Genomic DNA, 13,496 nt, shown 5'->3' on the forward strand with positions numbered 1-13,496 from the left:
TTGTTTGTCCATCCGCTTCTTGAGGATTGACCACAAGTTCTCAATGGGATTAAGATCTGGGGAGTTTCCAGGCCATGGACCCAAAATTTCAACATTCTGGTCCCCGAGCCACTTAGTTATCACTTTTGCCTTATGGCACGGCACTCCATCATGCTGGAAAATGCATTGTTCTTCACCAAACTGTTGTTGGATTGTTGGAAGAAGTTGCTGTTGGAGGGTGTTTTGGTACCATTCTTTATTCATGGCTGTGTTTTTGGGCAGAATTGTGAGTGAGCCCACTCCCTTGGATGAGAAGCAACCCCACACATGAATAGTGTCAGGATGCTTTACTGTTGGCATGACACAGGACTGATGGTAGCGCTCACCTTTTCTTCACTGGACAAGCCTTTTTCCAGATGCCCCAAACAATCGGAAAGGGGCTTCATCGGAGAATATGACTTTGCCCCAGTCCTCAGCAGTCCATTCACTATACTTTCTGCAGAAGATCAATCTGTCCCTGATGTTTTTTTTGGAGAGAAGTGGCTTCTTTGCTGCCCTTCTTGACACCAGGCCATCTTCCAAAAGTCTTCGCCTCACTGTGCGTGCAGATGCGCTCACACCTGCCTGCTGCCATTCCTGAGCAAGCTCTGCACTGGTGGCACTCCGATCCCGCAGCTGAATCCTCTTTAGGAGACGATCCTGGCGCTTGCTGAACTTTCTTGGACGCCCTGAAGCCTTCTTTACAAGAATTGAACCTCTTTCCTTGAAGTTCTTGATGATCCTATAAATTGTTGATTTAGGTGCAATCTTAGTAGCCGCAATATCCTTGCCTGTGAAGCCATTTTTATGCAATGCAATGATGGCTGCACGCGTTTCTTTGCAGGTCACCATGGTTAACAATGGAAGAACAATGATTTCAAGCATCACCCTCCTTTTAACATGTCAAGTCTGCCATTCTAACCCAATCAGCCTGACATAATGATCTCCAGCCTTGTGCTCGTCAACATTCTCACCTGAGTTAACAAGACGATTACTGAAATGATCTCAGCAGGTCCTTTAATGACAGCAATGAAATGCAGTGGAAAGGTTTTTTGGGATTAAGTTAATTTTCATGGCAAAAAAGGACTATGCAATTCATCTGATCACTCTTCATAACATTCTGGAGTATATGCAAATTGCTATTATAAAAACTGAAGCAGCAACTTTTCCAATTTCCAATATTTATGTAATTCTCAAAACTTTTGGCCACGACTGTACATACATTTTTTAATAATATGTATATTCAAATAATTAAACAAACTATATTATTTAATTAAATTATGTAACATTCAAATGTAAATGACAGTTCAGAATTTGAATTTGGGTCTGCTTGAATGCTTAATTAAATTATTCCATTGCTAGATTATTAAGTCATATTTTTATGTAAAGAAAAACATATATATGTGTATTTAGCTTGGCCATGTCCTTCAAAAAAGTATGTGACTGCTGATTTGTTATGTATAGAAAAACATGAATACAACTTGAATGGCTTAAGGTCTGTACTCAGACACAAGATATTCTCCATGTATTTTCACTAAAACATTATTTGTAAGCAGGTGTGCTTCAGGTATAAAAATCTATGTATCCATGCAAATTTTTGCTGTCAGCTGTAACACATCCCTGAGCTTACTACAGTTTTTTGTATAAAGCCCAAGGGTAAAATTATGAAAAGGGTACTGAGTTAAAGTTACAGAAGAATTGATCTTTATTGCACTTAAGTCCCATCCACAGCCTGTTGCTCAGACAGGAGTTACAGTCCCATAGATCCAATGACTCCACCAGACCTTTTTCCCCTCTCTTCCATTTTCTCACAGATCCAGTAAAAAGAAATATCTGTAAAAGGAGTCTTTCCTTTCAGGGTCTGTATGTGTGTGCGAGTGTGTGCGAGTGTGTGTGTGTGTGTGTGTGTGTGTGTGTGTGTGTGTGTGTGTGTGTGTGTGTGTGTGTGTGTGTGTGTGTGTGCACAATTGCCTAATAATTTTAAAAAAGCACCTGTGTGTCTTTCTCAAAAGATTTCAACACATCACATTTAAGCACTTTGAATTAGATGTGGAGTTAGAGATAAGCTGAAGTTCTGAGCTTGCTGCTCATTTGCAGAGGTGCTGCTTCTCACGGCATCGTCTTGAGAGCGCAGATGCTGTAACCGCTCAATTAGCTTTGCTCTGCTATACAAGCTCCATGAAGTTCACCATGATGACCTCATTTTAACACAATAAGATGCTTCACTGATTCATTTGCTCATTCACTAGCTGTGTCTATTGCATCCAGTCCAAATGTTCATTTTTAAATGAGACTCCCTGTCGTTTCATTTGTATGTCTGACTGCTTGTGTATTTTTGCTTACTTTCGGTCATAAAATTAACCATACCATTCTGCAGAGCTCCTTAATGACTCATAAAAGACTAAAGACTATTCATTCATTTCTAAAAATGCCTTTATAAGTTGCATTATAAAAATGTATATAATTGCTAATTATAAAATCATTATAATGATTTTATTATATAATGTGTCTGTGTTTTATGAAAGTATAGTGTAACTATAGCACTTACAGGCTATAAACGTCCTGCCCCAAAGCAGTACAATCTGCTACATTATTACATTTCTCATCTCAAACGTGTCACACACATACACACACAATCACACCATTTACCACCTGACAACAAAGTACACCAACATCTCTCAGCCATCTGTGCGACTCTTAAAAAAGGCTTACCATAAGTTCAGCCCACAAAAACATTTTCAAAAATCTTTGAAAGGTTTTAGTACACAGTGTCTAAAATTTGGTACATTTTCATGAAGGGAAATTATACGGGTGATGTCTTTATTCTCCACAATTAACCTTTTAATTTAATTTTAAAAAGCTTGAAACTTTTATTATATGTCAAAATGCTCAAATTTTGTTCCTTTTTTAAAGACATTTTAGGAGAAACATCTGAGACAAAGTAAGTGCTTGAATGAATCAGATATGGAAACCAAGCAACGCTGGGGATCGCCATAGCCGAATGCCAATACAGGATAAAGACTTAAATGGGGAACACACCACCAACCAAAGATCTGTAGTAACACAAAACCTTTCATGGATCTGTGGATCAGTCCACCAAAAGCATACCTAAAACATTACAAACTTTCAGCCAGTTCTGATGTAGAATCAGTCTCATACAGCCAACAAAAAGATCTCATGGAGGAAACAATGCCACAAAGTGTGCAGCAAATTATGATGAAGTAAAACCAAACTGCTTAACACCATATCCGGCTTGTGTCCTCTTTCTCTCTTTTTCTATTGTCCCTGTATTTTGTGACCCTGCCACTATGTTGTATTTGGATGTCGATTTGGACAATCACTGAAAGTGGTCCGCCACTGTCAGAGCCGAGGTCTTTCTCCTTGCCCTCATCCCTGCAAAGGCATGCTGAGGCCGACCACTGTCCCGATTATCTCACAACCCTCTATCACTAATGACCAGACTCCTGCAGGCTGCCGCGTAATTATAATAATGACTAAACGTGCAGGGGGTGCAAAGAGAGCGGGTGAAGGAGAAACAGAGAACAGAGATGGGAATAAAAAAAAGAAGAGAAAGAGTGAGTGAGGTTGATCAATTGTTAATTTTACAAAGTCACTGAGATGTGTCAGCGGGGTCAATAAATGAATTAATTTGTCTGTGGGGCTCTGGAGTGTAACACCATATTGCCATGTTCCCTCAGGAGCACGGCCGTCTAACCTCTCACACTTAGTCTCCCTTTAACACACACTGGCTTTTATACACATTAAGTCACACACACTCAAACGGAACTCTTACTCAGCACAGTGAAAAAATCTTTGGATTTACACATGCTCATACACAGACTAGAATAAAACCACAAACCCTAGCGACACAATAAGACACCTGAGGCTGTGTGTTACAGTGAGTTTACCATGTTTAAGAGGGGTTTTAAGCAGTCTGCTTCACTTCTAGGCTAAGAATGTCTCTTCGCTGTAGTAAAATCACTGTAACGCATGGCCTTGAGTGGCTTATTGCTTTAATAAATCAGGCTTAATGCCTCAAACACCTTGCACTGTGCAGAGATGTGAGCTCAGTTAATTGCATAGACCATAATGCTATCAATCATTCAGATTAACAATAACCATTACAAAGATGCTCATCAAACACAGAGAGAAGGGTAAACTTAACACACAACTGCACTCACACACAAGCAGTTTATAGACTATATATATATATATATATATATATCTTATTATATTTCCTATAAATAAATAGGTGGAGAGTCTATAAACTGCTTGTGTGTGAATGCGGTTGTGTGTCAAATTTACTCTTCTCTCTGTGTTTTACATATATATATATATATATATATATATATATATATATATATATAACATAGACTCTCAACCTCTTGTGCTTTCAAATCTCACAATAGGTATGAAATCTCATATGGGTCACTGAAAAGACAAAACAGGTTTATCGATAGAGACTGTTGTGAGTTGGCTGAGAATCTCTACAATTGAAAGCAACATTTCAGTTCCATTTGCTTTGGCCACAAAAGCACTTAAAGCTGGCCACAAAACTGATGCACATTTAATAGGCTTATGTTTTTCATTCAGAGTTGTAACCTGAATACTGAAAGTACAGCTTCACCTTATGTCAAAGCAACCCAATCCACTAAAAAAGGTGACCTATGGTTTGGGGCTATAATGTTCTTTGGAGTTATTGTGTGTGTTGTCTAGGTGCGTGTGTCTTTTTTAAGACTTTAGTGCAGAACGCTTCTGTTCTGGTGTGGTAACACCTCAACATATTTTAATTTCAATCTGACAGCTCTCACTGACACTGCTCAGATCAGACAGAAGTGTGTGTCTATTCAACGTATCCCATGGTAAAGTCGAAGAGCTTTTCCTTTAGCCTGTTCTTTAAAGCAAATCCCATTGCAATGGGTGTCATCCATTCTAAGTGGAATAAACCAATCCAAGCCCTCACTTAGAGCGGAATGGAGGTGGCTCCGACACTTTTAAATACCATCAGAGCAGACAGTAAAATTGTAAAGCTATGACAAAGAAAAAATGAAATGATGAATAGGAATATGAGCCAGTCCACTTATATAAAAGAGTATCAGATACAGGTATCAGATGGTGCTTTGATATTTGATGCCATGTTATTGAATGATTATCATATTCATACCATAATATGTGTGTGGTACTACAAGGTATTTCAAATGGCACCACATTGAAACATATCTAAAAGGCATGGTCATACTGTACCATGGTGCTTTCGGGTAGTTTTTTGTAATTATGTATGTTATTAAATTATGTCCATAGCCTTATCTGTATATTTATTGTAAATTTGTAACATATTGTAGACACTGTATATCTGTATATCCTGTACTTACTGTTTATTGCGTTTCTGGTTAAGCGCTAACTGCATTCCGTTGCCTTGTACTTTAAATGTGCAATGACAATAAAGTTGAATCTAATCTAATCTATTAATCTCAATATACTAAGGTTTTGTCAATTATTAGGATGGTATTGCATGGTATATGTAATGATATATGTGATGATGATTGGCTTACTATACATTGTATTATACATCAAATATTCAGGTTGTCAATAATTATTCTTTGTCTCAAATATATAATAGCCTATAAGATAAATACATACATACAGTACATAAAAAAATCATGAAACTGATTAAAGTAAAAAATTTGAGTTACAATTATTTGATGAGTTAAAAAAATTAATCATAAAACTTTGTATAATTTTACTAGTAGTTCTGAGGGGAAAAGTCCATTAATTAAAACAATTACATGAAACATCGCTCGATATTATATTGATAAAAATACTGAAGGCCTTTGAGGTGATTTTCACTATTGACAACTGAGATGCAAGATGGTGGCGGTTGCATTTGTATGAAACAAGAGAGAGCGAAAGTAGTGCCAGTTTCAGATTCCCAAATGAATGGTCTAATATAGAGCATTGATACTGACGACAGCGAATGTTTGGAAATATCGGCCCACTGAATGACGCGGTTTAACTTGGTATCAGCTATACCGGACAGCGGTGTTTCCATATTGAAATCATAAAACTGGTGTGCTCACAAACTTACCATTCTATTTTTCCCCCACATTGTGAGCTTTCAACTCTTATTTCTCTTTAACTTTTTTGTTGAATAATGTGCCCTGTTAGACCTCCCTTGTTTTTAAGGTTTCAGGGCCAAGTGGTGTGAAGTGACTGAAAAATGGGAAAACACGAAAGAGCCTCCTGAGGCCTGACTCCCTCAAGTGTCTCTGTTTTTCACTGTCAGCACTCGCGGAGTCCAGTACTGAGACCTGCGTTCAACGGAGCATTGAGGTTTCTGAGGGAAAGAAGAATGAGCGAACTGGGGGAGAAAATGGCCATCAGGGACAATCTTATTTACAGATGAGAGACTTTCCCATCACTGCCTTCTGTTCCTCGTGAATCTCTTACTCGGTCTCTCCCTCCATCATTAATTTCTTTCTCACCCCTTTCGATTTATATCACCCCTTCCTTCTTTTTAATAACCCTCCCACCGTCTCTCTTTTTGCGATGCTCTCTCACTCTACCTTTCTCTCCCCTGTCCTTGTCCATTCTAAGAGCATCCATCCATCACAGCAGCACAGAGTGGATCGGCTAATGCCAGCTCAGAGCTCAGAGAGCAGATCTGACCAGCTGAGCTGCTCACAATCCGTGCCTTATCTAGCAGAGATCCCTCCGAGCATCCCTCGTTCCCCCTCTCTATCCCACCACTTCCCTCCCTTCCTTGTATATGAACATGCCTTGTCCTCCCACATACTTACTGAGTAAAGAACATTATTTTGCTTACTATAATGCAAAAAAAGAAATAAATTATCATAATTATTATTATTCTAAACCTAGTCTATATATTAATGCTGTACTGCAATTGTATATGGCTAAATCGATTAGTAAAATGAAATTTTTTTAATCATTAAAAATAATGATTTTTAAATTACAATTATTAAATAATAAAATATTATGAAAGTATTAGTATTAATACAAGATAAGATTTAATGCACCATCATAAAACAACCCTTCGTGGAATCAAAAAAAAAAAACATTAAACACACAAAAAAAGAATTATATATACATATATATATATATATATATATACATATATATAATTTAAATAAATAAATACATTTACTCAAACAAGATTATATGTAAAATATCTTCACAAAGGACCCCATAATTTTCTTCATTCAAAGCTGGATGTAATTTTGTTGTCATGTGAAAAGGAAAGAAAAGAAAATAAGAAAAGAAAAGAAAATTTAACAGAGAAACACATTACTGAGATCAGTAGAGGGAAATCATTCGCCTGCAGGCAGCCGCCCAGATGTGCTCTTGCACAATTCACATGCTCTCTCTCTCCGTCTTTCTCGCCTACATCACGGTCCACATGAAAGAGATAGCTGTGTGAGAGAGTTGGAAAAATACATGTGTAGCTCTTCTTACGCACGGGTTTCACTGAGCGATCTCCGCTGGGCTCAGCTGTGCTGCTTGGCTCTTAATGTGAGTGTCGATGACAATGAAGTCGCTTCACATTCTCGCCCAGCCTCGGTGAACTACTGACACAACTGTCTGCGGCGCGCAGCGGAGGACGCGGAACAGAGGGAAATAATTACACGCTCGCAAAACTTATTGGACAAAACATAGTAAAAATCCAGGGGAAAGGGGCGGAGATGAAAATGAAGGCCAATTACTAGCTTCATGATGTGAGGAGGCTGATGGGTTTAGTCCAGGCAGCACGCGCTGTCAGTGGATCGCGCTTCAGACGCACAGCTCTATTCCTTAAAAGCGCCAGATCAGCGAATCTCTCATGGTTACAGTTTTATAGGTGTGAAGCAGCTCAGAAACTGATCGCTTAGTCTCCTTACGCAATAAAGCGGTACATCTGGTGTGCAAATAGCCAGCAATAGGCTTCAATGTGAGAAAAATCTGTTAAATTATTAATTAATGTTAAGGTATTTTATCGGGGGCAACTTGTCGAGGTTCGTCTAGCGCTGCGCAAATTGTAATCTGGCGCCACATGCGCGGTAAACTAAAAGTCAATTATTAGACTTTTTAAAAGTTTATTCAAGATATGCAAATTAAAACAAGTCAAGTCAAGTCACAGTCCAGAAAGCTGGGTGGGAAGCGCGTGAACACAGTGCTGTTGTTATGGTGACCTCCTCGTCTTCTGGTTGTTAGTCTCTGTTTGATGAAGGGTGAAAATAGGCTTCGGACTACGGCTAACTTGTGATCCAACTTTAAGGCTATGTTATCTTTATTCTAATTTATATTCTATGCACTTGCATGAAAAACATATATCTACTTTCAAGGCTTTGACACGTAGATCGTAGGTCCGAAGATGCTGCACAAATGCTGAAACTTATTTCCAATATGTCCATGAGCTTATTTTGTCAATTAGTGTGAAAGAACTGCCAAAATGGAAACTAAACGTCATCTAACCTATTAAACATTTCAGAATAGATGGCAGCGGCCGTGATGTGGATCATTAGGCTATCTATGGGTCTCTGTCTCCCTCATTTAGCCTAGTGTTGTGTTCCTTAGGAAGAAAACCTAACAGCATTACAATTAACAGGTAGCTTATATAGGTTGTGTATTTCCAGATCATTTAGTTTGAGGTCTATGCACAGCCTCTATGCAACATGCAATATGTGAACCTGCCACTGGAAGAAGAAGAAGATGATGAGGCAGAGGAAGAAAGAGTGGGGGCGCTCATTTAGAACACTGTCAATCAAACCATTTGTTATGATTTTTTTTTTAACTATTACATTTTCACATTTCCTAGTGAAAATAAATGTTACCAAGAACGAATGGATTTTGCAATTACTTGTGTGTATCAAAGTAGGCCCACATAAAGTTATGCCTTGTCGCCTGTCATGTAGATTGTCACGTGACATGCGCAGACTGCGGAGTATCACTTTAAATGCAATTTTTATCAATAGTTTGTCATTGTTTTAATGTACGACAGCACTGCAATGATAAAAATGCATTCATAACATTTATTAAATATCACTTATAAATATAAAAAGAGATATGTTTAATGTTCTTAATTTAAAATCTTCTTTGAGTGCTACAGATAACGATGCTTTTGGGCAGGCGTATTACTTACGTGCGACTAATGCTCTACTTAACGCTTATGGAAACCCAGCCAATATCAATTTGCAGTCAACAACTAATCAATGCCACCGATTAAACTGAAGAGCGAACCAAAAAAAAAAGGATGAGAAGCAGATTACCTCCGTTTACGAAAGCGAGAGCATTCTTTTTGCTTAAAAAGGTGGCAGGAGTCCTGAAGACAGATGTTTGTTTCAAATGAGCTCACTTTCTACTCGCTCCAGCCGAGCTCGAGCTCAATAGTCGCCTGTCCATCACACGGAGAGTTCATAAACCGAATTTGCCCATTATTTTATCAATCCCTTCGCCACACATCACCGCCGGGATGAATGAGAGAGGACGAAAAAGAAAAAGGGGAAAGCACCGTCAGCGTTTGAATCTCAGAGAAGAAGCGCGTAAATCCATATGGGGGTCAGTAGACTAATGACCTTATAATGCTCCAGGCATGCTTGTTAGGTTATTAACAGCTGCCTTCCTGCGGAACCGCTGGGACTGTGAGTGATGGGGAAGTCTGCGATGATAACTGCGCCTCGCACACTCCTCCCGAGCTGCGATCGATTTGACAAGAGAATTGCGAACTTGCCTTGCTTATTCCGCGCACGTGCGCCGGCTGTACCCCCGCCCCGCCCCGCGCCGCGCCGCGCGAGATCTTTCAATAGCCACGCTAACTGATGTCATCGCTTACAAGTGTTGAAGTAAGGGGCTGTACTATAGCGACAAGCCTGGCAAAAAGTGAATGATAAGGATTAAAACATTTTACACCTCGCTCTAACACGACCGCGCTTCGAGACAGGCGCTCAAACAGCAAAGGCTAACCCTTTGGCGATCGATTTTGTCTATTCGTTCAGTCTCGTAATCGGGTAGCCTACATCATCTGGCAAATGATAGTATCAATAGCCAATCACAGCCTGACACCCCTCAAGGTTGAGCTTGACAGATGACTTTAAATCTCCTTTTGAACTGCAAGGTTTTCCACCACAAATCCTGGATGCCCCTACCCATCCTACACCAAAAGGTCATATGTAGTTTAGAGGTTTAACATCTGATACTATACTGAAAGTGTGTATTTTCTCATCATCACACTGCATCTGATTTAAGGAAGGATAAAAAGGCCTCGGTTAAGCCACCTATACACAAGCTACCCTTTGATATGCATCTCCAATCCCTGTTGTCTCTACTAGGAAATTGGAATCTTTGTCTCCTTCAGGTATAAAAAAGAGATAAAAGGGGTATTCGGTACAATAAGAAATATAACCCATCTGAATCCTCATTTTAAAAGTACTGCCATTGCACTCAATATTCCATGCTATTTATTTTCACCACTGAACATCCTCTGGCCTGGACATTTACCTAATAAAATATTAACCACAAACAACCTTGCGAAGCTCTCTGGATGTTTGCTACTTGTTTTCATGGATCTCAAGGAAAACTGCTTTCCAGTTGCACTTTTGCAAGAATGCATTGAGTCATATGTTGTGGCTTTGTGTGAAGAATATTTAGATGTGGACCACAAGGCTAGTGTACGAAGTGAGAAGCTTCTGCTAATCACTACATCAATCCAATACATTTGTTCAAAAGTATATCAATAAGCCCTAATATTATACTTTTATCAGTTTAAAAAAACTAGTGCACGTGGCAAATATATAGCAAGGACTGACTGATAACTTTACACTCTTAAAATAAAGGAGGTTTTTTTGCAGTGAAGCCATGGAAGAACAATTTTGGGTTCCCCAAAAAACATCTAGTGAACAGTTTTTAGAAGAACCATTTTTTTCTTGGTGTGAGGAACATTTTATAATCTCAAGAACCTGGTATGCAATGAAAAGGTTCCATGGATGTTGAAGGTTCTTTATGGAACCAGAGGTGCAAAAAAAGAGCCTTTATTTTTAAGTGTGTGTGTGTGTGCATTTTATTGCATTTTGTCAATTAAGTATATCCTGTATTTTGAATAAAATGTAGATTAATCTAAAAAGCAAGAACACGGCAACTACAACTGGACATAACAGAGTTTGTTTAAGGTTTACGGAGAGCACATCTTGATTTCACAAGTGGACTTCCTTTCGTCAGTCAAGACAGTTGGCTACTTCAGGCTAGTTCAGACTACTGCCCAAAGAATGAGTATTTTGCATATGCCTTACAGCATTTAATGTACAACTGGCATATGTGAGAATACAAGTTATCATAATGCTGATAGAGTAGAATTGGAGGAAATGGCATAAATGTATTTCATCAGAGAGCTTGTGTTATAGGATCCCCGCTGAGACTTCTTCCTTCTGAGATTGTTCTCTCGAAGGACTGAGCATTATGGAAATGTCTGATCATAACTTGAGGAATATTTCTTCCAACACAATCAATATTTCCACATTTATCCCCTGAAAGAGAATGTTTTCTTGCTTTGTGGGACGCCTGTAGAAGTGGGTATGTAAGATGAGCCGTTGGTAATTGATTTATTTCTGTTCAGTGGTGAGAATTTTTTTTTCTTCGTGAGATGAATTAGATTAAGCCACGTTTATACACGCAGGATAATGGATATTATGCATAAAGACAGTGGAAATGGGTGATGGATGATGACAAACAAATCTAATCTGGGTTCCAAAGCAGGAAAGAATGGGAGAATCATAGCTGAACAGTGCCGAAGGATCATTGCGTAGCACTCTGTCGAGTGTCAGAGCGAAAATTCATTTCCTGAAATATTGACAAGGATAAAAGAGACTGAGTGTCATAGAACCAAAAGACAGCAGGGCCAGACAGAAAAGTTGGGCTCACAAACAGCCAGACAGATTTTGGCAACAAATATTAAATTGTCATTAAATCATGTAGCTACTGTGGTTTTTGGGTCATTCCACAAAAGGGGTTAATTTTGTCTCTCTTGGGAACAAATGTGCAAATAGTGGCTATAATGATGCATAAAATAAAATTATTTTTATAGAATTTATGTAATTTGCTTCAATATAATTTTCTATTACATTTTAGTTAAAATATGGTCATTTAATCTAGTAATTAGTATTTTCTGGTATTATCAAATAAAATATCTTAAATATATTAAAATATAAAATAGAAAGACATTTGCAATTTGTCTCTATGTAGAATTTTAGATTTTATGGCACATATTTTACAAAAAAATAATAATAATAATAATAATACACATTAATAACTACCCCTTAATAAAACTCTTCTCAAAGACAAATGTCTCTTTTTTTTGTCACTTTATTATATTAATTATATGTTTAGTCAGGTTTGTCCAGCATGTTAGCACAGTAAACAGTAAACTTTCTAATCAAAAATAGATATTTGTAATAATATACAAATTATATATATATATTTAAAAACATTTAAGTTTATCCTGAGATGACAAAAAGCTATTTTAAAAAATGGGATTATAAATAATAATAATTATCATAATTTAAAATACTTCTAATTAACCTCTAAAAATCAGCTTTTAGAAACAGAAAAGGCTTAGATTTGGAGGAATGACCCTTGTAATCTGCTCATCATGTTTCCGCTCCATACCTGCACATGTAACAAACAGCAGCGGTGTTTATTTACATGAGACAGTGTGTTGTGAGGATATAGGGTTTAGAGAACACATTTCTTCAGCAGAAGTGAGAGGGGAAGGAGGGCGGTTATAATTGCTCACTCCCAAACAATTCCACCAGTGACATCCCATTACTTTAAACAGGACAAAATAAGGCCACCCGCGCACGGAGAAAGAATTCACTGAATAAATAAGACATGAAGGGAAAAGGCTGCCGTTATTAGCTGAGTGGGGTTCATTAGAAAGCAGCGAGACGGAGCGACTATAACTCTCCTGTTTCTAGCAGTAATTACAGCACTAGTGCAGCCCGCCGTTTGTAATAAACTGTCTGTGTTCAAGCACATACTCATTTAACCTCTCTATAACAACCGAGAGGCGATGCAAGCAATGTTACTTCATCATTTACCTCTGACAACTGCGTAGGCTACCAGGTGCAAGATTGTGAGGAAACTCCGTGAGAGAGAAAGAAGAGCATATCTGAAGTGTTTAAACTATCGATACTATTGTCCCAATATATATATATAACGCCTGGGATGTATTTTCGCAAACTTCAGCAAAGTTACACAGTAAGGATAAACGCAGCGTGAGTGAGAATGAGACGGACATTCAATTCAGATGCGAAATCATTGATAGTGTTATATCGCCACCTAGCGGCCGCTAACTGCAAGTGCACGAGGGCCATTCTGCAATTACACGGTACGTTTACATGCAGCCATCATAAACTAGTGGCTAGGCTACAATATTAAATTCTTTATATTTATATCATGTAAATTAATTATTTATTAATGTAAATTAATTCTTATAT

General features: G+C 38.2%; 1 protein-coding gene across 1 annotated transcript in view; it reads right to left on the reverse strand.

Annotated features, from left to right (window-relative positions):
* The window catches only part of LOC132119025 (chemokine-like protein TAFA-4), a 41,224-nt gene extending 31,526 nt beyond the window's left edge, over positions 1-9,698 (reverse strand). Inside the window, exon 1 of the mRNA XM_059528767.1 lies at positions 9,279-9,698. The gene's annotated coding sequence lies outside the window, so the exon portion shown is untranslated. The remainder of the gene's footprint in view (positions 1-9,278) is intronic.
* Positions 9,699-13,496: the final 3,798 nt, after the last annotated feature.

The sequence above is a fragment of the Carassius carassius genome, chromosome 38, assembly GCF_963082965.1.
Source record: "Carassius carassius chromosome 38, fCarCar2.1, whole genome shotgun sequence".
NCBI classification, from domain to species: Eukaryota; Metazoa; Chordata; class Actinopteri; order Cypriniformes; family Cyprinidae; genus Carassius; species Carassius carassius.